The 25,215-nt window shown below is 41.7% G+C and overlaps 1 long non-coding RNA gene across 1 annotated transcript; it reads left to right on the plus strand.

Moving 5' to 3' along the window:
- The first annotated feature begins 276 nt into the window (after positions 1 to 276).
- Positions 277 to 22,377, plus strand: LOC114903771. The gene is made up of 3 exons (XR_003795808.1): positions 277 to 328; positions 2,746 to 2,858; positions 22,189 to 22,377. It is a non-coding gene; the product is annotated as an uncharacterized LOC114903771 (long non-coding RNA).
- Positions 22,378 to 25,215: the final 2,838 nt, after the last annotated feature.

Raw genomic sequence — 25,215 nt, forward strand, 5'->3', positions numbered from 1 at the left:
TTTTTGACTTTTATTTTTGTGTTTTCAGCTTCTAGGCATTGTGAATCTTGGACACGCCTGTTGCTAACTTGACAAGCCACAGGCTTATTTGTTCAGCACTGAGAGAAGTTTCTGTATCAAGAGCCTGCCTTTGAGGGAACGGACTGTGGACAGTGGTCAAGGAGAAATTCCTCTTCTGATTAGTTTTATTGCCCCTGTGACATCTGAGGAGTATGAAGTAGGCTGGTAATTCAATCCTAGAAGGAAATTGGAATATTAAAGAAACAGCTTATTGTTGCAATCCCATCAAACTTGCCTCTTCCAGTGGCAGTGAGAAGCTCCATCGTGGGTAAGGTTTCCTTCTTACAAAGTGAGCAACACCCTGCTAAAGGGAAGGGAGTGTCTTCTCTTCTGAATCCTTTTCCCTGGCGCTCTGTGACTGTTATGTCGGTAACTTTTATATATGATTCACATTCGTTTAATGACTGTAGGATTGATATATTTTCCCTACACTGGGCAATGAAGCCAGTTATATTTGTTGACTCTCATTAGACTTCTTATTTATGTATAGAGAATTGGGGCCATTGACCACATAAATCATGGCGATCCCAAGAAGTCTGATGTAAGGAAAATAAGCTGAATTATTTAAAGAGCACCTTCGCAGCTTACAGTTCTCAGAGAAAGCTAAATGTAAGGTGGGGGCAAAAATATGCGCCTGAGACGTATATTTACAACTTGGGGAAGAAGAATCCAGGTGGAGGAAGAGGAAGTACAAAAACTATGGGCCCGTAGCCAAAACGGAGTTGATACATTTGAGGAACTGGGAGGCATTTGCGTGTAGTAGGCAAAGGGCAGCGGGCTGTGAGGGAGCAGAGAAACTTCAGGAACCAAGGTATATAAAGCTTGGACAGCCGTGGTTTCATTTGGAATATAGTTGAAGCTGTGGAACATTTCTAAACAAGACTGTAAGATATTATGACTTATATCTTTTAAAAATTCACTCTGGGGCTTCCCTGGTGGCGCAGTGGTTGAGAGTCCGCCTGCCGATGCGGGGGACGCGGGTTCGCGCCCCGGTCCGGGAAGATCCCACGTGCCGCGGAGCGGCTGGGCCCGTGAGCCATGGCCGCTGGGCCTGCGCGTCCGGAGCCTGTGCTCCGCAACGGGAGAGGCCACAACAGTGAGAGGCCCGCGTACCGCAAAAAAAAAAAATCACTCTGGGGTCTGGTAGAGAATAGATTATAGAGGACAAAAGTAGAGGCGGAAGTGGGTTAGGAGGCTATGCTGTCAGGCTGTGAGTTAGAGTAGATCCTCAGTGGATTGTGTAGAAATACTACATAGTTCATTCTCCTAACGTGCTTGAGTTGAAGAAAACTATGGATTACTCTGAAGCTAGCTGAAAATAAGCCATTGCTACCCCTGGAGAGTTACAGACTCTTCTTGAACTTCAGGATTAGCTTGTGATGTCATCAGCTCTTATGCCTGTGGGTGGGTGTGGCAGCTTCTGCACAGCTTGGTTTGTGCAAACTTACAGCACTGCCGAACAGAGCACACGGACGAAAGGGAGAAGCCTGGTGCCTTAAAGAGAGGAGCCTTCTGTCAGTTGAAGGCCATTTATTAAAAAAATAATTAACCCAGAGGTACAAAGGGGTACAAAGTCCAGTGGAAGAGGGGGTGGGAAACTGGAGAAATGAAAACAAGTCCTGAGGTGTCATGGTTCCCAGCAGGAGCTGAACCAGGTGCTGGGGGGGAAGTGAGGACAGCAGGGCACACGCTTCTTCAGGGCAGCTGGATCCATCTTGTGCGAGACTCAAGTCATGGACACGACCCGCCCCAAGGGGACTCCTTAGCATCAGGCGGCCTAAGCTAATTTGCAAACTCCTGACATTCTTAGAGTAACTGCAAGCCAATTTGGCCAAGGGCAAATGACTGCCAATGGTGAAGTCATTTTGCAGAATTTTCCTTGCTTACCCAAATCCTACAGCTGAAGGAAATAAGAGAAATTTAAGCAGTATATTGGACTCCCAGAGCAAAAGTCCTAAGGTAGAAAATGAACACCAACTTACAGAACCTTAGCCCTTTTCAGAAACCCATGGATTTAATGAATTCCAGCTTCTCTCCCCAGCTGACCCCAGTTTTCTTCCCTTCATTCCAGGCCTGGGGCTGCGAATTAGGTTTTTAAAAGTGTAGCTGAGCCTGCTTGTTGCCCACAGGCAAAGAAGCTCTGGTCGGTGGAGAGGAGTTATAAGGAGGTCTGTTTTAGCTCAGAATTGGGGAAAAAAATGTTTTAGTAACCATAGCTGCCCCACAGTGGACAGACTGCCTTGTGAAATAATAATAATAAGAGGTTAACATTTATTGAGCATATACTATGCGTCAGACACTAAGTGCTTCACGCGCATTATTTTATTTGGTCCACAGCAGAGCTCGTTTTGCAGATGAAGAAACTATAGAAGGATGAAAGTTATGTGTCTGAGGTCACATAATTATTCTACCTCTTATCCCTGGGGTAAACAGAGACTGCACGTTTGAAAGAATGAATGAAGGAATGAATTTAATTAAGCTCCAGAAGTAGTTTTTGAAAAGCTACTCTGCGCCAGGCATAGTGTTAGGCATTTGGGAGTAAACAAAGACCAGGATGGTCTAGATTGTGGCTGGAAGATCTTTCCAGACTAATGGGAACGATTTAGGAGGTACTTTAGAATTTATAACATTAAACATTTACAAAATTCCCAAAAATGTGGTGACAGCATTTGGTTGCATTTTCAGGTGGAGATGGATTTAGGAAAGACTTCCTGCATGAAAATGGCATTTCAACTAGACATAGAAAGATCATCTGGAGGGAAGTTGGAGACAGCTTGGGGACCGAGGAGTATTCCAAAGTATGGCATTTACCTTTTATTCATGTAATTCATAAAATTCATACATTTTATTCCTGAGTGTGAGGAATTCACGAGTACTTTTTCTAGGAGGGGGTGATCTGAAAGTACCAAGAATGATCTGCTAGCTAGAAATGAAGAGATTTGGTTAAAAGCAAGAGTGACGGTCAGAGGCCAGTTCGATGTCCAGGAGAGTGGGAACAAGACCCTGGGTAGGAGTGATACGAGTTGGAGGAGAGGGGCAGGCGGCTGGAAGAAAGCTTTTAGAGGTAGCATCAATGAGTCGGAAGTAGGCAGACTGACAAGGAGACGGAACCAATGATGCTTCTTAGGTTTTGAAACCGATTAACTTGGAGGATGGTGGTGCCATAAATTAGGGACAGGAGACACTTTTGGGCCCTGAAGTCTGGGAGAAAGAAAAAGGAAGGAAAATTTGATCATGGATTCACCACGAGCATGAAAAACACTTCTCTTGCTTCCCTGCTTTCCAACCATGGTGGGGGGGGGGGGGTGTTGCTGATTGCTGTGTCCTAGTAGTCTGTGTAGCCAACTAGCATGTGTTAACTATACCAAGTATTTCCCAGGTACCACCGATGCCACGAACAAGACAACTTCAATCCTTGCCCTCCTGGATTGCCCAAGTAACTATTAGCAAATGACAATTGCGGTAAAATCTCTGAAGGAAGGATGTTAGCTTGAACAAGGCTTTGGCTAGGCTTCCGTGAGAAATGCAATTCCAGTTGATACCTGAATGGTAATGATACCTGGAATACATGTTTTAACTCACATGCTCTGTTTTCTTGTGATTGGAATAAAAAGCAAAAGATGTGGGCACTTGAAGCTGCTTGGACCTATACACTCCAACTTTTGATGAAATTCTCAATGCAGGCATAAAAGGTCTCATTGGTGGGAGGTGCTGACCACGTCTGTCTTCAATGTCTGCCCTTCCTTCTGTTGACTGGACCCACTACCTTGTCAGTTGGCCTTAGGTTGCCTGGGCTATTTCTTAAATTAAATTCTGAAAACACGCTTCATTTTCTCCGAAGCAATGACTTGGGGGAGACCAGAAATGATGCTGTGGTCAGAGAATGACACTGGAATGTAGGACTGAGGGCTGAGACTCTGGCTGGAGATCACTCAGCCTGCCCACAAATCTAAAAATGCACAGTTTGACTGTGATGCTGGAAAATATCTCCTCATGTGTTGGCTTCTGCCAACAGAAAAGAGAAAGCCCAAATCACGGATGGCAGCAATATTATTAATTCAGGAATCTTAGCGCTCCAGCCTCGCTCATTTTGCCCTAATGATTAAAAAAAAAAATCATTTCACAGTGAATTTGTCCTGTGCAGTTTAGTGAGAAAAGGGGAGGAAAAAGGGAAGGAAGGAGGCAGAAGGATAGACTGAGATCACTCTCTGGGGACCCTTCAGAAATACCGTGGCCCCTCCCGGGGCACCAGGCTGAAGTGGATTTGAAGGTTTATCCGTCTATGCCACTTCTGTCATCTTTCCTGGGATGTGGCCTTGTCGGTTTTGTTGTCAGATGCCTTTTCCTCGTGGTGGAAGTGTGTGCCAAGGTTGATCCAAGGGGCTTGGAACTGGGCTGAGCTTTTCATCCCCACGATCAAAACATCTTAGCACCCTTCAGTTTTCTTATTGTAGAAAACAAAAGCACATTTTTGCCTGTAGAGATCATTGGACCCCCAAAGGGGTATTCAGTCTAGTATCAATCCGATAAAATACCAGCCATCGGGGGGGAAAGGGCAATGTTCATATCGAATTCTTCTTTATTTTCATTTGTTCATGTATGATCTAGAATTGCTGAGATCTTCAAGGTATCTTTCATTGCAAGTTCTTTTTACAGGTGACATATGTCTTCATTCATTACCTGAGCACCTGCTGGATGCATGGTAATGGGTTGGGTCTGGTGAGCAATACAAAGTTAGCAGACATACGTTTCTTCCAAGACTATGAGTTTCTTGAGGGCAGGAAGTAAGGTGAACATAAATCCTTCTTTAGGAGGTTAAGATGTGGAGGTTATTACAACAACAGAAGACCTTTGTTGTTATCCTATCATTTGGCAAGCACTGTGCTATACTAGGCTCTGGGGACCTCTGCTTTGTCATCAGAGAGATTGCCGTTAAAGCTCTCTGGGGCTTGGGGAGCAAGAATTCACTTCTGGCTAGAGAATGGGAGAAAGCTCCTTGGAGGTGGTGTGACAGAGCTGAGTCTGAAAGAACAAGAAATGGTTTTTATAGGCAGAGAGGGTGGGGTGGGGGATTTGAAGTTGGGGAGATGGCCAGGGTGAAAATAGGGAGGCACCTGGCTGGGATGAACCTTTACAGAGAGCGGTGGTCATGTATCTTATAGGTATGACTGCCTCTGCTTTAAAAAATCTTTTATTAAAATAGCAATATAAAAACACATATAAATCACATGCACAGCTCAAGGAATGTTCATTAACTGGATACACTCCCATAACCCACATCCAGATGATCAAGAAACAGAACACTATAAGCCCCCATCACTCAAGTTCCATTACACACCTCAGGGTAAACTCTCTCCTGACTTTGAGCAGCACAGATTCGTCTCGCTTGTCTTTGAATATTATATAAGTGGACTTACATAGAGGGCTGTTTTTAGGTTTCTGTCGTCCTCGCTCCACATCCCATTGTGAGATTCATCCTGTTGATGTGTGCAGCTGTGGTCTGTTCTTATTCGCTGCTGCCTTGTATTCCGTGGTATAATCGTTCGACACTGTATTTATCCACTGCGCTCTTGTTGGCATTTGGGTTGTTTCCACTTTGGGGAAATTATGAATACACTTCTATGCGCATTCCTGTATAATGTCTGTGGATGAACACATTGCTGCATTTCTGTTGAGTATATATCTAAGAATGGAATTTCTGGATTGTAGGCTTGAAAATCCCCTTTTAATAACAAAAACTCCCATCTCATATGATTCTAATTATGCTTTTAATATTCCTGGGTTGGGAAATATACAATGATAAATATCTCCCGTGAATTCAATAACACTTTTGAATCAACTGGTACATTACCAGTCACAGAAGTAGATGTCCGTGATGTATGTTGTCTGCAGACAAGGTTCAATGTACATATGGATACACAGACCCCTTGCAATACCTCTGAGTACCCAGTTGGGAGCCACAGACTTAGGTGAATCGTGGGGCGTGAGGCTAAGGAACAGTCGTCCGTTGAGTTCAGTGACGTTGCTGCTTCTCTGCGCCAAGCCTCTAGTCTGAAATCTAGTGGAATTTTTCCTTCTCTCTCTTTCTTTTTCCCTGAGAAAGCACACATGTGCACCCCTAACTATACTACAGCTAAGACATTATTAGGAAGATGGTGTGACCAAATGGAATGATGATGACTTTGGAGGGGGATCTGGGCTTGAACCCACAACCTGCCACTTATTAGTTGTGTGAATAAGGTAAGGGATGAATTTTCTATGAGCCTCAGTATACTCATCTGTAAAATGGAAATGAGAATACCTACCTAGTATAAGGATCATGATAATCAAATCAGTGGCTATATTGTAAATGTCTAACACTCTGTCTTCTCCCTGAATGATGACTGCAGCATTGTTTTCATGGTCATTGCATCATCTTTTCCTACCTGTGTGTCTTCTCCTTGGGGTTAGGTTCTTCTAGGGGCACGTAGTACTCTTGTTTTGTCTCCTAACGCCTGCCCACCTCCTTATTATTCCCATAACTAAGGAGAAACATTTTTTTACTGAAGTATAGTTAATGTACAATGTTGTTAGTTTCAGGTGTACAGCAAAGTGATTCAGATATATAATACATACGTATGTGTTCTTTTTCAGATTCTTTTTCCATTTTAGGTTATTACAAAATATTGAATATAGTTCCCTGTGCCTGTTAATCTCAAACTCCTAACTTATCCCTCCTCCCCTTTCCCCTTTGGTAGCCATAAGTTTGTTTTCTGTGTCTGTGAGTCTATTTCTGTTTTGTAAATAAGTTCATTTGTATCATTTTGTTTTAGATTCCACATACAAGTGATATATGATATTTGTCTTTCTCTGTTCTAACTTACTTCACTTAGTATGATAATCTCTAGGTCCATCCATGTTGCTGCAAGTGGCATTATTTCACTCTTTTTTATGGCTGAGTAATATTCCATTGTATATATGTACCACATCTTGATCCATTCATCTGTCGAGGGACATTTAGGTTGCTTCCATGTCTCGGCTATTGTAAATAATGCAGCTATGAACATTGGGGTGAATGTATCTTTTTGAATTAACATTTTCCCCAGATATATGCCCAGGAGTGGGATTGCTGGATCATATGGTAACTCTATTTTTAGTTTTTTAAGGAACCTCCACACTGTTCTCCATAGTGGCTGCATCAATTTACATTCCCACCAACAGTGCAGGCGGGTTCCCTTTTCTAAGGAGAAACATTTTGATTGCTCAGCCCCACGTGCCCCAGGCATCTTTCCTTGTCATATCTAAACAAATATTTTGTGTCCATGATCCATTTTCATTAGCCCTGCTGGTGGCCAGAGCGAATTTGATAAGTTCATTTTAGCCTGCGTGCCTGTGGTCGATTATGACTTCACCAGTTCCCCATCTCCCTAGACAGTTGCCTTCCATGTTTTAATCCAGAGAAAAGAATGGTGGACTTTTCAGTCCCATGGCAGGCTTCTGAGGGAGTCATTTTTGGTCAAAGGGGACTTTTTCCATCACTCTCTCAAAACATTCCCTGTAGGAGACCCCCTGTGTAATCCACAGAGGGGGGTTTGCACCTGCAGGGTGATGAGCTGTATTGTGTAGGTAGAATGTCCATGGAGAGATGCTTAGTGGGACGCTTGGGTGGAAATGGGAGGATGAGCTGGTGTTGCCATTAGCAGGAGCTCCACGGTGTGAGGTCAAGATGACAGAGAACAACATTTTCACATGGACTCCCCGCCCTTCAAAACAAAATCTGGTTTCAGAGCTAAGCTAGTGGAGAGTCAGATGGTCTGGTCATTTGTCTGGGATTGAGGTCAGACCCCAAGATGGTGGGAAGTTTCTGGCAATGGTTATGATGAGAGCTGAGGATCGAGAAGGCAGTTAGGAAGGAGTGACAGGTCACACCCTCATGGGGCACAAGAGCGGGACTTCTGGGAATGGATTTCTAGGCAGCCGTGACTTTTGATGAAGAGCAGTCAGATGTAGTTGTGTTTTGAAGCACACAACTCTGGATCCAGTCAGTCCTGAAAATATTCAGAGCGGAGCAGACGGATTCTAACAACTTATTCATCTATTTGTAATGCCTGTTCTGACTGTTGTCCAACTGGCCTTAGACAGCATCAGTCTCCCCCAAGGTGAAAGGCAAGGGCTGCATTTTCTCTACCTTACTAGATATTTCTCTCCTCCCAGCTTTCTAAGCGTAGGTCTCCTGAAACTCCTGTAGACTCTCTCCCTCTCCCCCGCTCTCTGTCTCTCTGTGTCTCTCTCTGTGTCTCCCTCCCTCCCTGTGAAAATGTAAGTTTCTCTCATGAGCTTTCAACCGTAAATGTCCACCCTCGGCATACAGAGTGTGCAAACTTTAAATATGGGAAAATATCGCAATCACCAAAATCAAATGTTAGTTTCTTGAAAATCCTTCCATTAAAACAATCAGAAAATGCTTATCTGCTTGCTTGATATCAAGTAATGTTTAAAAAGCATATATCAAAGTCCTCTTGTAATTTCAGGGTTTGGAAATTAAAGGGGAAAAGAAGTTGCTGGGGAAAATGTGTTAGAGTTTACTGAGCCCCAAATATCTGGAAAGCAGTTTGAGATCCTTGGCCAAACTTAGAGCTCTGGCTGGGTTTTCCTACCCCTGCTATTGACAGCTAATTTCTTGAGCAATTTATTCACTGTTTTCAAAAAAAAAAAAAAAAAATTGGCCGCCTGGAGCCACCTCAGATGTGCAGCCTATTCAGAAATTCCTGAGTTCAACTTTCTTAAGCTTTTCTGTTTCCTTCGTAGCTCTCAAAGAACATTCTAGCAACATGACTGATTATTTGTCTGTGACCTTTCACCAGTGGGCACAAAAATGGAGAAGCCCTGCTTCTGAAGATAAGGCAAAAATGCTTTATCTCTAACGCAGCCTTATTTCTCAAAAAACATTAAAAAAATTTTTTTTAGTGTCAGAAGGAAGAAAAAGCTTAAACTCTTTTGATTTTGACAGTAGAATTTAACTGCTGGTCTCTAGAGAAAATGTCTATGTCTGCTGAAAACTTGGAATCTGGAGCTTGAATCCGATTTCATTTGTAAAAAACCCAGTCATTAGGACAGAGGATTTTTAAGGCAGTGAAATTACTCTGTATGATACTGTAATGATGGATACATGTCACGATACATTTTTCCAAACCCACAGAATGTACAACATCAAGAGCGAACCCTCTTGTGCTATACAGCAGGGAACTGTACCCAACATTCTGTAATAGCCTGTACGGGAAAAGAATCTTAAAAAAAAAAAAAAGAGTGGATATATGTATATGTAAAACTGATTCACTTTGCTGACCGCCTGAAACTAACACAACAATGTAAATCAACTATACTCCAATAAAAATTAAAAAAAAAAAAAGAGTGAACCTTCATGCAAATTATGGATGTTGAGTGATAAGGATGTACCAGTGTAGCCGCACTGATTTTAATGTGGGTCCCACTGTAGCGGGGATGTTGCTAATGGGGGAGCTATGCAAGTGTGAGGGCAGGGGGTATATGGGAAATCTTTGCACTCTCTGCACATGTTTGCCATGAACCTAAAACTGCTCTAAAAAAATTAAATCTTAAAAAAAAGTCACCTATTTAGTGTCTTAACTAGACCTTAGATCTAGGTCATTGTGCGTAAGTTGCTCTGTGAATAACTCTTTGTGTTCCTGCAAAAGAAAGCCTCGAGAGGAGAGTCACTAGGAGACTGACCCTGGGAAGCACAGGTGAAGAAGTAGGGTTAGGGGCGGGGGGGAGGGGAAAAGCCACTAAGAGGGCCCCTCGAGAGCAGAGCTTCGAGGTGGGCAGAGCCAGTGATGGAAAGCATAGGCACCCTGGGTTGGGAAGCTGTCAGTGAGCTGGAAATAGCCCAGGTCAAGGAAGTCCAGGTGGCTCAGGGGGAGACAGGGAGGCATTGGCAGACTGTGCTTCCTTACCTTGGGCAAAGTACATCACACCCTAAGCCCCCATTTTCTGATCTTTCACAAGAAGGAATTGCGTTTCCACACTGGGTCCCCCGGATGACGGGTATTCCTGAACAGAACAGCTCCTTGGTCAAGTAAGTTTAGGAAGTATTAGGTTAAACTATGTGTGTGTGTGTGTGTGCGTGCGCGTATTCAACTGCAGAACATCTCAGAGCCTTTAATATCTAAGTGTGGGAGAGCGTGGATGGTGATTTTCTAAGATATTTGATCATGGACCCCCCATTATTGTTATTTTTTCTGACAACATCTGTTAACGTCCTGAGGATCTAATGGTCTGCGGTGTACGGTTTGGGACATGCCACACTCGACAGGTACACAAGTCCAGCCCACCTCCAGGGTTAACTGATAAACAAAAATTTTGGTTTCAGAGGACATTCAGAAGGCTGGAATCTGAAGGATTCCTGGCTCCCAAATCCCATTTTCGTCTTTTTTTTATCCACTGGACTTCTGAGTCGGTTTTCTTTTGGCAAGAGTTTTCTGGAGTAAATACAAAACAGGAAAACTAGTCTATTTAGGAGAAGGTGCTGGAAAGTCATATTGTGGGCGTGGTAGGGACAATTACAGGGGCGAAGGATCAAGAGAGCTGTGCTCCCAGTTCTACTGTAAAAACTCCTCCATGGCTTTGGGTGGGTGTTTTCAACCCTCATCTCACCTTAGAATTACCCGGGGAGCTTTTAAAGGAAGACCTATGCTTGAGACTCCCTCCCGGAGAGAACGATGTGATTGGTCCAAGAGAGAGCCTGGGCATCTCTATTTTTTTAAAGTTCCTCAGGTGATTCTCATGTATAGTTAGGGTGGAGACCTACTTTCTTGGAAGAAGAGTTTTATTTCTTGTTTCTTTTTCTTCAGTGTTTTGGAATGTTGTCAGAGAATCGTATAGGCCAAAATTTGCTTAAATTGTGATAAAAAAATAAAGACTCTCAGGATGTGATATTTCCAAGGGAAGACAGAGGGGAACTAACATTTGTGATTGCTCTGCTGTGCAGAAGACCCTGTGTATATATCCTTTTATTACACACACACACACACACACACACACACACACACACACACATACACACAAATCTTGTGAAGAAGGCTATTTTGAAACTGATTTGCTCACAGGGACTCTGAATTCAATTCCTACTGCTGCTGTGCAAATTCCCACAAGTTTAATGGCTCAGAACAGCACACATTTATTACTTTACAATTCTGGAAGTCAGAGGTCCAAAATGAGCCTTAGTGGGCTACAGTCCAGGTGTTGGCAGGGCTGTTCCTTCTGGAAGCTCTAGGAGGGTCTAGGGGCTTTTCGAGCCCTGAAAGGAGCTGCCTGCATTCCTTGGCTGTGGTCCCTTCCTGCATCTTCAAAGCCAGCAATGTCCAGCTGAGTCCTCCGCATGCTGGCATCTCTCTGGTTCTCTTCTGTCTCCTTTTTCCCCATTTAAAGACCGTGTGATTACATTTGGCCCATCTGGAAAATGCGAGATAATCTCCCCATGTTAATGTCAGCTGATTAGCAACCTTAATTCCATCTGAAATCTTAATTCCCTTTTTGCCATGAAACCTCGCATGTTCTCAGGTTCCAGGGGTTAGGATGTGGACATCTTTGTGGTGTCTGTTATTCAGCCAATCCAGACACTGAGGTTCCTGCTCTGTGTTTGAAGCTGGGATGATTGTCAGAGCTCAGCCTTCAGGTCACAGCACTATGGAGCCATTTGCTTCATGGTTACTTTCAAAAACATTCCTTAATTGATTTGTGAAAACATATCATGGTGAAACTGGGGGCAAGTCTTTTAACCATTCTGATATGACCTCAGTTCACTGTTCTGTCCATCTCACTGGGATGACATCAGAGTACAATGTATATGGAAACCTACTTCATAAGTAATAAACCACCAACCCCGCTAAGAGACGGTCATTAACACAGATCACACCAGTGGGGGAACCAGAATACAATTTTTGCTTCATTCACTCAGTAAGTAGTCCACTAGGCCATAAGCTTATTGAAGGTACGGACTGGATCTTATCTATGCTTCTCTTCCAGTCTAACCAATTCCAAAACAGAGGAGAAATTCCACACTTGCTGCAGAATTGAGAAATAGGTAAAAGGCTGGGTGGAAGATTGCTAAAACCCAAGAGGAATGCAGGAGTAGATAAGCTGAAGTTTCTTGCCTCGGGGAATTAAAGAGCTAGAAGAGGCAAATGGAAACATGCAAATAGTAGAGTGGAATCTAGTATTATAAGAGAAGCAGAATGAAACAGTTCTGGAGTTTCCAGGGACGGAGATTTCAGGACTGAATTGAGGAAATCAGGCAATGCTTAATTGACACTGTGACATCGGGTGACAGGGCTTTTAAAATTCATGGAACTCACTTCCCATCCCAGGGTAGACATTGCTAATCAATCTTGGACTCTTTCCCACCAAGCCAATGCTTAGGACCACCCACTCATTGTTTGAAATTGACAAGTAGGTTGAGCCCCATTTATCCTATTGGATTCTAGGTAGGATTTCTCTACTGGCAGTTCAGGAGATAAATTTTGCCTGAAACTCACTGATAGCAAAGTGTTATCTTAAGGTCCCCTTGGGCATCTGTAGTAAAGCAGCTCACTGTTTGTAGATTTCTCTGGATGAACGTTCCCAGCAGCGCAAAACTTTCTTTATGCCTCAGCACAAATTTTGTTCTGATTGAGAGCCAGGGTTGGAAGGCTCTGTTTATACCCACAACCATGTAATTTAAGGGTCTGTTGCTGACCCCGTTGGTAAGAAGCATGCACTTTGAAAGCACACTGACATATGAGTAACCACAGCCTGAAACAATGGCCCACTTGTGAATCTGTTTGCACATAACTGCTCACTGCTCTGTCGTAAAATCTTGGTGACAATGTGATGAGGTACGTCCCCAAGTTTGTTCCCCTGTGTGTCTCCATCCTCGGCATGGCAAGGGAGGATTCCCCAGACAGAAGCTTTTGGGTTAATGTAGAGGGCATGAGGAGAGAATAACCCTGGAGGGTGACAGGGCCTTATTCCCTGTTCTGGAAAGGTCTTACTCCTCAGCACTTGAGAGAGGACTTCTCCCATTAAACACAATTCACTTGACCCTGAGTCTGTGACAAAACTGAAAGATAGGATTATGCAGACTCACTTGGCATGGTCTCTTTCTGCTCTGAAACCATGACATGTCATTTACTTTTCAGCAAAATCATGCAGAAACCTGTGGTCCAGAATATTCACCTGAAAAAAACAAGTCTCTCTTCAGCTGAGGGTTTCCATCTTTTAAAAGTGGAAAGCATTTTTTAAAAAGCATTTTTACCTTCATCATAACTGCGAATAATTTTCTGTGTGTTGCTACAGATATACAGTATTGTTATCAGACCGATGGGTAGTTATCTGGGAGGATAATCTGTGCTTCCACAGAAAGGAGAACAGCATCCTGACCTGGATCCATAGGCTCCAAAGTAGGAGATTGGTCTGTTGTTGTTTTTTTTTAATCCATTCTGTTTATCTGCAGGAATTCGATCAATAATAGCCAGGTGATTGCCTCCTATTTTCACTTATCAGCCACTTAGTGGGAGCTTTGAGCTGGTTCTCCAGGTAAGAAAAGTGTAGTGAGGACGCTTAACTGGGCATTCCAGGTACTGATTCTGGCTGATTTAAGCAGAAAAGGATTTATTAAAAGGGTATTTTTAGGAGGGCTAAAAACCAGGCTCAGATTTACACAGAGACAAAGATCAAAACCATACCCTAGAACTGATTTGGCAAAAAAGCACAAGCCCTGAATACTTGGACTTACAGCCCTGTAGTTGTGTCCTGGGAGCTCAAGTTTGCCGCAGCCTCTATTGCTGCCTGAGGTGGTCCCACTTCCTGGTACCGCTGGGTCCTGTTTCAGAGTCCATTGTGGGTGCATCTGATTGGCAGAGCCTGGGTCACGTGTTCACACTGTAGCTGCAAGGGAGTCTGGGAAAAGGAGTACCTGACATTTGCAGCTTCTGTAGTGGGACACAGGGAGAATTCTCCAAACTTAGAAGAAAGTTGAGATGCTGGGAAGCCAACAAGGTTGAAAAGTGTCTACCAGAAGGGATTCAAGACAGAGTCACCAGGATGTGCACAATCATAGCTGCATAAAAGATCACTCAGACACAGCCTGGCCCTCTCAGATCTTATAGTTCATTAGAGAGGGTGGGTCACGGCCTGTTCTGACTTATCTTACAGTTATTCTTGCACAATTCAGTAAATAAAGGTATTTGGAGGCTAGAGAAGACAGATGTAACAGCTTGAAAATTATTACAGTATTTTGAAATAGAATTTAGATATAATTATTTGAAAGCAGCACCTGCGTTTTTAAAAATGTATCACAAGAGAATGGTGAGTGGGTGTTAGACTTATCTTCCGTGGCACAATTTTTTTCCCATTTTTTGAGAAAACTGGGCTTTGGAGAATGGAGTACTTGTGAGGAGATGACCCTCTTCTGATGGATATGTGGATCTTGCATTTCTAAATTTGTTTAGAGAGATGCCCAATAAAGCCTCAGCCTAAGGAGGAATAGGAGGTGAGGCTACAAGTGAATTTTATTCCTGCTGTTAGTCAACCACGGAAGAGATGGGTCTAGGCAAACCACAAAGGAGACATCGATCTCTCGCTTTTGGGCTCAGTGTTTAGGTAGAGCATATAAGATCTCAGCTACGTAGGCATGAACTCCTAGGTGCTTAGAGTTAAAGAGAGACGAGAAGTTTGGAGTTGCCTTCAGCTACGTGGAGCCACAAGCTGACAGTGAACTGGTCATTCTCGGTAAACAGATTATCTGCATTCTAGGTATTCTTGGTTTTGGTGTTGATTTCTCTTTTAGCAAAGTCGGATGCGACTCTTCTGACGTTGTCTCAGTTAAGTTATGGGGTATAAAGAGAAGGGTCTTTTGTCCACATTTAGGCTAAAGTATGAGTCATTTCTCCTGCTCCAACACTACCCAAGGCCAGTGGGGTGGTCGCACCAGGACTCCTATAAGAAATATAAATCTTAGGACAGAGTCAGAGCTGCAAAGTCTAGCTATCCTTCTCAACCTAAATCTCCTTGCAGTGGTGAGCTTGATGGTTCCAAATGTTATAACTGATAAAGACGAGAAAGAGGGAGTTCTTTATATTACATATGAGAAGTGAGGGAGCGTATAGCCCTAGAGAAGATGACGAAGCACCAAATAAGATGTGGCACTTGCCACGTCAGCCCTCAGCACTCGGTTGTACCAAAAGCTGGGGAAGAATACTATTCAACGCCATTACCCTCTGTCCTCTCCATAAAAGGAGAGGTTTTTTTTATTTTATTTTATTTTTTTTAACATCTTAAAAGGAGAGTTTTTGTGGTACTCTTTGGAAGAAAGACTTATTCTTTCTTAAAGATGTTGTCCCAAATCACTCTCGCTTCTAATTGGTAGTGGTGGCATTTGGCAAATCCTCTGGTTTGGCCACTTTTGCAAGGTTTGCTTGATTTCACAATTGCGGTTTTTCTGCAGGATGACATTATTTGATCTAGTAATTTTCATGCAAATGAAAGATTGAAAGGACAGGCCGCAGAGTGAGATACCAATGTCCTACATTTTGTGTGGAAATCAATTTAAAGGAGGGCTAAAACCCCAGTGGACAAGACTGTTGACTAGACATTCCTTATAAGAAATACAGTTGAGAAAAACTGAAAAAAAGACTGATGGCTGAGTGCTGACCACAACCCAGACATCTGTCATAGTTTCCCCCCCGACCCCCCAGCAAATCCTCACTACAGCCTTACAAGGAAGGGATTATTATTGTATTATTGACAGTTTATGGATGAGTTAAACCTGGTAAAACCCTTCTGGTAGAAACCTGCAGAGAGGTTTAGCGTTTTCTCTCCCTGCCAGCCTCTCCAGAGCCATCTCACACCACCTTCTTTCTCCCTCTCTGTTTTCTAGCCACATGGATCTTCTTCCATTTCTTTGGTTTTTGCCCGGCCTCCTTCCACCACAGGACCCTGGGGTGTGCTCTTCCTTTGGGGATATTCTCTTTGTATTCTTACCATACCCTTTGCTTAGTTATTGCCAGTTTCTCCTCCTGGTATCCATGTGTTCCAGCAGGACGTCCCTGCCATTCCATTTCCACAGCAGGTTTCTACTTTGTAGCACATTCCTCTCCTTCAGGGCCTTCTTCCTGGTTTATAACTTGACGTCATTGAAATCATCCCCCCACACCGTCCCCCCAGGGACAGCTCCCCCATTAGACGGTAAGCTCCACGAGAGCAAAGTCCGTGCCGGGCTTTGCTCACTGTGCATCCCCAGCCCCGTCACACCGAGTGCCATATCACTGGTCCTCAGTATTTGTTAAAGGAGCAAAGGAGGTACATTTGGAGCAACGTTCTCAGAGGCTTACTGATAATTTAGTGGCAGAGCTGAAATTCAGACCTAGTCTCTTGGATTCCTAAGTCAGTAAATACTGGTGTAAGGATGTGCACTCTGGCCTGAGGACCCGTGTTTGAATCCTAATGGTATCACTCCCTAGCTTTGTGATCTTGGGTGGATTAATTAACCTTCTGTGACAAAGCTTCTTTATTTTTAAAAGGTGGTTAATAAAAGTAGCTGCCTCAAAGAGTTCCTGTGCCCGGTGCTGCGTCATCACCAGTGTTATCGTACCATCCTCCTCTATTAGGATATATGTAGCCAGTGATTATATAGCATGACAAGGGAAGTATGTACACAGTGCCTTGGATGAGGAACCTCTGAATGCTGTCCAGGGGCATCAGACCAGGATTAACTTCCTAGAAATGTTAGCAGTGGAGCTTGGTCTTAAACTAGACTCAGAGAGAGGCATTAAAGACCACTCAGAACCTCCACTTCTGGCAGCCTGGCAGATTGAATTTGGAGGCTGCCTATTGTGGATTGAATTATGTCCTTCCCCCAAATTCATACACTGAAGTTCTAATCCCTAGTATTTCAGAAGGTGACTGTATTTGATGAAAGGGACTTTAAATAAGTAATTAAGTTAAAAGGAGGTCATTAGGTGGGCCCCAATCCAGTAGAACTGGTGGCCTTCTGAGGAGAGGATTTGGACACAGACATGCACGGAGAGAAGACCATATGAAGACACAGGGAGAATATGGCCACCCGTGAGGCAAGGAGAGAGGCCTCAGAGGAAACCAGTCGTGCCTACACCTTGCTCGTGGACCTCTAGCCTCCAGAATAGGGAGGAAATTAATTTCTGTTATTTAGGCCCCTCAATCTGTGGTACTTTGTTATGACAGCCCTAGCAAACTGACACAGTGACCCTATGGGCAGTGCAAGGCTGGAATTTGGGATGGAGACCCTCACATAAAACCAGGAAGTGCTGCTTCAGTGTGAAAGGGGCAGTAGAAAACCTGTGCTCCCTAGTTGGAGGAACAACCAGGAGCTTGATGCTGTTTGGGGGGTCTGTATAGGGGAAAAAACCTTCCCAACAGGAAACAAAGTCACACGTTTCTGCCATACTTGGGTGAATAATCTGAATTTTCACTATCAAGTTGTCATTGGAATTTGATTCACAAAATAATTGGTCTTAAAAATAATGGTGGCGGGCTTCCCTGGTGGCGCAGTGGTTGGGAGTCCGCCTGCCGATGCAGGGGACGCGGGTTCGTGCCCCAGTCCGGGAAGATCCCACATGCCGCGGAGCAGCTGGGCCCGTGAGCCATGGCCGCTGGGCCTGCGCGTCCGGAGCCTGTGCTCCGCAAGGGGAGAGGCCACAACAGTGAGAGGCCCGCGTACCACAAAAAAAAAAAAAAAAAAAAAAAAAAATGGTGGTAGAATTAAATCTAAATATTTTGATAATCATAATAGATGTAAAATTCTTAGTTCATGTATTAAAAGATAGCAATTCTTAGACTGGGAAAAAAATCTGCCACTTTTTGTTTACAAGAGATATTTTAAATGTATCATAACATGGAAAAGTTGAAAGTCAAAGGATGGAAAAATATATATCAGGCAAAACTAAAATGGTCATATTAATGTTGGACAGAACAGATTGTAAGGTAAAACACATTATTCGGATTCGTCTAATCCTAATAAAAGGAAATCACTAACCAGAAAGGAACTAGAAAGTTGACCCTGAATGTGTATAAGTAACAAGATAATCACAAAATATTTAAAACAGAAAATGGATGGAATTACAAGGAGAAATGGGCAAATACAAAACTGTACTAATAGATTGAAGCGTATTTCTTGTAGATACCAATAGATTAAACAGACAGACATCAGTGAAAATACAGATCTGAGCAACACAGTTATGTAATGGGCACATATAGAAGGCCATATGTTTGGCAATTTTAATGCATCACTTCAAACAGAGCATTGCTCAACTAAAAAAAAAAAAATCCATAGTGGAATTTAGAAAATATTTAGAACCAAATAACAATACAAACACTATATATCAAACACTTGAGGGACAGGCCGATATGGCATTTAGAGTGAAATCTCGGGCTTTACATTAACAGGTAAGAAAGATTAGATTCAAAATTAATTAAAAATCATTCAACTAAAGGATATGGGACCATCCACCAAAATGAACCAGCTGATGCTTTGGGTTGTCTGTCTTTGACCTCCTTACCGCCAGTGATGCCTCTCTTCACACTAGTCTACTGTCTTTTGTCATTGTTCCATCTTAGATCTTGCCATCTCAAGATCCGTATCTTAAATCTTCCAAGTTTGTTTCTGCCCTGGAGTCTTTGCACTTAACTCTCCCCTCTACCTGGAATCTTCTTCCTCATTTCATTTAGGGTTCTTCCCAAAGGTTTCTTCCTCAGAGGTGGCTTCCTTGACTCTTTTATTCAAATAGTACCTCTGACCATCATTCTTTATCCCTAGACTATAGAACATATATGTAATATAATAAGAAATCATTAGTGATACCTATCATCCATCTCTCTCTCTCTCTCTCTCTCTCTCTCTCTCTCTCTCCATCCATCTATCTATGTCTATCATTTCTGCTTATTTATTACCCCCACTGGAGTGTAAGCTCTGTGAGTCCATGGTTGTTGTCTGTCTTATTCACAGTGGTAGCTTCAGCATTTAGAACTGAACCTGGTGACTGATAAGGCTTAGAAATATTTTTGATGAAATCAATGGATGAATTAATCTACGCCATTCATAAAAATACAAAATATCTGATTTGAAGGGAAAAATTATTCATAATTTCTCTCCAATAATTGAATTTCTCCTTTGGAATGTTTTATAAAAGTAAATCTTTTAAGTGCCACGCACAATTACGAAATACATTCCCGGGACCTTATACTTTTATAAAACCGTAACTGAATGTGTAGTTTTGATGACATTTGACTGGGAAAGCACAGTATTTTTATGTGAGTTGACATTATCACTTTCAAGTCTTCTTCTAAAACATATCCTTGATAAGAAAATCACAGCTGGGGAGAGTAAGGAAGCGCCTTCAGTTCATTTGTTTGGGAATTAATTATTATGTCATTATTTAAAGTATCAGCAGTCTACTTTACCCAAGAAAATGTGTTTTCTATTATATAAAAAATTTTACTATTTGACATTGTATGCACTTTTAGAAGTTGCATTTGTAGTTTATAGTTTTTGGATGACACCCCTTAAAATTTGTAATCATATTGTTGAAAACTGTTTTATGGCCTGAAAGTACTATATATTGCGAAAGCTAGGCAGAAAAAAAATACTATCTTTTGTAGCACCAAGCCCTCTTTAAACCAGTTATTTGAATTTTTTTCCTATTGTGGAAGGGACATGTAAACAACAAAAAAATTAAATGTTTGCCTAGAAAATGATGCTTGGTAACATTTAACCATTCCTCTCCCCATCTTGCTTTCAATGGTAGTTCTGGGGCCAACACACTCACTGTGGTTCAGTGTATCTTATTCCAACACAGATTGGCTTGGGTCCCTGCCCAGTTGTCCTGGAGAAATACAAAATCAGGGATCAGCACAAGTTTTCATGAGGCCTGAAGAATTGTTCCCATGTGTATTTCTCCTTCATTTCTTTCCCCCTTCTCGTCCCGATTGTGTTCAAACCTGCTCTCTGGTCCTCTTTCAAGATCTCATCTCAAAAGATCCCCCAGTATCAAGAGAGCTTATTTTTATCTGCATATATGTTTAAAGTTTGCCAAAATTGAAGGTACCTTGAGGAGGCCAAATTTTTCCTATTGAGAGTTCCCAGAAAGATTTTGCAAGGATTGCAAAAAAGTTTCCCTTGTACCACGTCTCAGAATAGGCTGGGTTATGCTGAAGGAACAACCCCTCCATCTTGATGGCCTCAAAGAACAGAGGCTTGCTTCTTGCTCTGTCTACATGCTTGTATTAGTCAGGGTTCTCCGGAGAAACAGAACCGGTAATTGACACACATATTTATTATGAGGAATTGGCTTATACAATGACAGAGGATGAAAAGTCTGGTGGTCTACTCTTTGCAGGCTGGAGACCGAGGAAAGCTGATGGTATAATTGAGTCTGAATCTGAAGGCTTGAGAGCTAGGGGAGCCTATGGTGTAAATCCCAGTCTGAGGGCAGGAGAAGATGAAATGAGCTCACACATCGAGGCAGGAGAAAAAGGGGCAGATTCCTCCTTTCTTTGCCTTTTATTCTATTCTGGCCTCAGTGGATTGGAAGATGCCCACCCGTGTTGGGAAGGGCCATCTGCTTTACTGGCTTCATGAGTTCAAATGCTAATCTCATTCAGAAACACCCTTGCAGATACACCTAGAAATAATGTTTGATCTGGGCATCCCGTGGCCAGTCAAGTTGACACATGAAATTAACCATCACGGTTTTTATCGTGGGTAGACTGAAGGCTTTAAGCCACATCCCTGTAAGCCCCAAACTGATACTGCACCTACCATGTAGAATGATTCAGGCCACGTGGTTGGTGCAGTTAAGTCACAAACTGCCTCTTAGAGCTTTGTGTCTCTTCAGTTCCAATAGCATTGGCCCATCAAGTCCCCTGGCCACACTTACCTTAAAGGGACTGGGCAAATGTCGGTTCAGTGTCTTTCTACCTTGCTCAGAAGGAGAGAGAATTGTTTAACTCTAATGATTGCCTGCCACGCCATATCTAGTTGCTTGGGAGGAGCAGTCTAGAGCACCCTATTGTAAAGTCTTGAGCACTGTGTCTGTCCTCGCTTATCAAGCAAGGCTGCGATTAGTCAGCCTTATCTGTAATGCCAGAGTCAGGACCGTGGAATCACATGGGCTGGGTAGTTCAACCTTTCCTGGATGGCCAGCATCGGTGCTTTTAAGAAGCACAAAATCTCCATGGAGATTTCGACAAATACTACAGAGGCTCAGGTTTCATCACTAAAGTCTTTTTCCTGAAGTTCAACGTTATTCTATCTCTCTAATTTTATCTGTCAGATATGCTCCACCAGATCAAAAGGAGAATATGGCAATAATTTTCTAGTCCCAGCAGTGAGAGAAGAGTATGAATCCTGCTGTAGATATAAATTCTGATAACTAGTGAAGAGTTCTCTGCCTTATGGCAGAAAAAGGAGATCCATGGCTTGGACTAATTATCCCTCTAGGCCAATATAGCGTATAAGATTTCATCTCATATAATAACTCTGATTGATTGGATGGGGCTGCCTCAAGTACTCTGTGGGATGGATACAGGGCCGCATCAGAGCTTATCATGAAAAGTGCACAGTGATTGATTAACAGTGTCTGTCATTGGTTCAGTAAGGGTAATAGTGGAACACATGTCAACTGTTTGTCTTTGCTATTCCACATCATCATTTCCCACGCATCTTCCCCTTTATTGGGGATTACATTCTGATCTAACAATTACTAATTTGTGTCCATGTGTTCCTTGCTATTTGGGTAGGTACGATCTGAATGACAGACATCTATTTTTCAGTCACTAGATAGGTGTTTTCTTCAGAGTAAAGAAAAAACAAAACAAACAAATAAAGCCAGAAACTAAAACCAGAAGTTTGACGTTATGATTTATATTAATCGTTTAGGAGTTTGATTAAATTGAGTCAGTTCCAGAGTCACAATCAACTGATAATGTAAATTCCTTCATGTGAAAATCTGACCTTGAGTGTGATCTTCCCAGAAGACATTCCCTGTTTGGGAAACTGGTCAGCTTACTTCTCTGACATCACTATATTCTTTCTTTCCAAAATAATTCGGAATACTTCAATAGTTGTCAACTGGATGGCATCAGAGGTGGAACCAATGTGAAATAACTCATTATGACCAGAATGGAAGAAAAAACACAGCAGAAGAAGTTCAAGGGGAAAAAAAAAAATAAGCCAGCGTGAAGGGTAAGTGATACTCTGCTAATTTATCAAGATTAGGCTGAATATCTCTAAGGTCAGTAAGGAATGAAAGGCTGGAGTATTCCAAACAGCTGCTTGGGCCTTATTTTACCATCAATGTGTGATTTAGGGGCTGAGAAAATACATGCTTTCTTGGCTCCAGAAGAGACATTTAGTATTAGGCTTCTTTCTCCACCTTTAAAGACAAGATGAGGTTGGGCTGTCTTTGCAATGTGATCGTTGATCATTGGAAATAAGTATTTGACAGGTGCTGCAGTTACAGACACCCTTATAAGCTAATGAGAGATGGGCTATATGTCAAGAGAAATTAGGAGAACATTTCAATCTGCCCAGTTACATGACTAAAAGAAAAATATTTCATTTTCTCATATTCTTCATGACTAAAATTTTTTTATAATCTCATAAATCTTCAAACTCATAGTGTATACCAGTAACTTAACCATAAATATATTTCCAGGATGTAATGATATTTATCTAAGGAGACAGAGTCTCTGGCTAGCTGCCTGCCTGTACTATTTAGGGAGCCTTTCCCAAACCCTTTGATTTAACCCATTATACTCCCAAATGCTGCCTAGCATAATTTAACAATAAATAAACAATTCCACTGGCAACTTTCATTCACATTTTATGTAACATAAATATGTAATTTTAAAGGTCTTATAATATGATCTATACCAATTTAGAATTATAGAAAGTTAGAGATTGATTTCTTTAACATGTGCATTTTCAACAGGGGTAATATTTCTCCCAAGAGGGTGAAAATTGGTTCTTAAATATTAAACTGGTTTGTGGCTCTCCAAAGAGCCACAGCACATACACAGATATACAGTATATATCTGTGGTATTAAAATTTCAGGGAGAAGAGGTATGATTAGGTGAAAAAAAATGTCAGAAAACAGCTTCTCAAGGAGGCAATAATAAAAAGGTTGAGAAACACTGCTCTATCTCAATAATTATGGAATTAATAATAGCTTTAATAATAACATTTGTTGTCTGTTTACCATGGACCAGGTTCTGTTTTAAGTGTGATACTGAGATTACCTCGTTCTCCCCGCCCACCTCCCACTTCACACCCCTCCTCTCCCCATGTAGTGTAGGTGGTTTTGTGTGTTCTTTTACATATGAATGTGGGAGTGCTACACCGAGAAGCATAAAGAGGACTAGAGAAGTAGTCAAGGCATTTGACCAAGCTCATCCAACTAGTAAGAGGCAGAGCTAGGATTTTAACCTAGACTGTCTGTCTTCAACCTCTTAACATGCACTTCATTGCCCTGTCCACCAGCTGCCTGTTCCACAGGTAAAAAGACGAAAGCCCAGAAAGGGCTTGTTGTCCTTCATCACCAGTCGGGCTAATCCTGGACTTAAGACACGTGCTATCCATCCAGGATAGCAACTTGTCCAGGATGTTGTCTAATGCCATTTTTCTGCCGCTAGGGTTCTTTTGATACAGTGTCCTTCTTGTCTTGGTAATGGGACAATTGACAATTGACAAAGGCCAATTAAATCAAGTGAGTTGAGGGTTGTTTAATTCTTCTGTATCCTTGCTGATTTGTTGTTGTTGTTTAATCATGCTATCTATTGTTGAAGTCTTCAGATACAATTGTGGATTTCTCTGTCTCTCCTTCTCATTCTGTTCATTTTTCCTTCGTGTATTTTGTAACTGTTTTTAGGTGAATACACACTTGATTGTTATGTCTCTCTGTCAGCCGACCTTTTAATCATTATACCATGTTCCTGTTTATTTCTGGTAATTTTGCTTGTTCTGAAGTGTACTTTGTCTGATATCCATAGAGTCACTCCACCTGTTTTTTTTTTTGATTAGTATTTTCATGGTACATCTTTTTCCATCCCTTTATTATTACTTACCTACAGCATTATATTTAAAAGTGTGTCTTGTAGAGGACATATCCTTGGATCTTATTTTTAAAATGTATTCTGACAATAACTGTTTTTAAATAGTGTGATTAGTCTACTTACATTTCACGTGTATGTGATGATGTGTTTGGATTTAGGTGGACCATTCCGGTTTCTTTGTTTTCTGTTTCTTCCTTCTGTTTTTCATTTATAGGTTTCCTCTTTTCTGCTTTATTCTGGATTATTCGATTTTTTTTTTTAGTATTCTATTTTAACTTTTCTATTGAGATTTTTACTGTATCACTTTAAAAGTTTTTTGTGTTTTGTTTGTTTTTTAGTTGTTGATTACAATAGAAAATATAATATAGTATAACATGATATAATATAATATACTTAGCTTTTCACTTTCCACTCAGAATTAATATTTTCAACTTCAAATGGAGTATAGAAACCTAACTACAATATAGGTACTTTTACCTTTCCTCTCTTTATTTATATGTAGTGTATTTATCGTATGTATTTATACACATATTTATATATATTATATGTAATATATGTATAGTAATTATCATATGTATATTTGCATCATATGTATAATTACATCTATAGACATTGAAAACAACATCAGTCAGTGTTATAATTTTTATGCTAACCATCATACATATTTTGGCCAACTAAAGAGGAGCAGACTACTTTATTTTATTTACTGAGATGGTTACCATTTCTTGTGCTCCTCCTGCATTCTTGATGTTCCACGTTTCCTCCCAGTATCATTTCCCTTCTGTCTAAAGAACCTCCTTTAACATGTCTTTCAGAGAAGGTTCTGGTGACAATGAATCCTCTTAATTTTCCTTCATCTCAGAATGTCTTTATTCCACCTCCATTTGTGAAGGACATTTTTACTGGGTGTAGAATTCTGGGTTGACAGTTCTTTACCTGCAGAAATTTTTAAAAGTTCTCATTCCTCTGGTGTCCATGGATTCTGATGAGAAATCTATAGAAATTTGAATTGTTGTTCCCTTATATGTGCCTTTTTC

The sequence above is a fragment of the Monodon monoceros genome, unplaced genomic scaffold, assembly GCF_005190385.1.
Source record: "Monodon monoceros isolate NGI ecotype Baffin Bay Population unplaced genomic scaffold, NGI_Narwhal_1 Super_Scaffold_10, whole genome shotgun sequence".
In the NCBI taxonomy this organism is placed as follows: Eukaryota; Metazoa; Chordata; class Mammalia; order Artiodactyla; family Monodontidae; genus Monodon; species Monodon monoceros.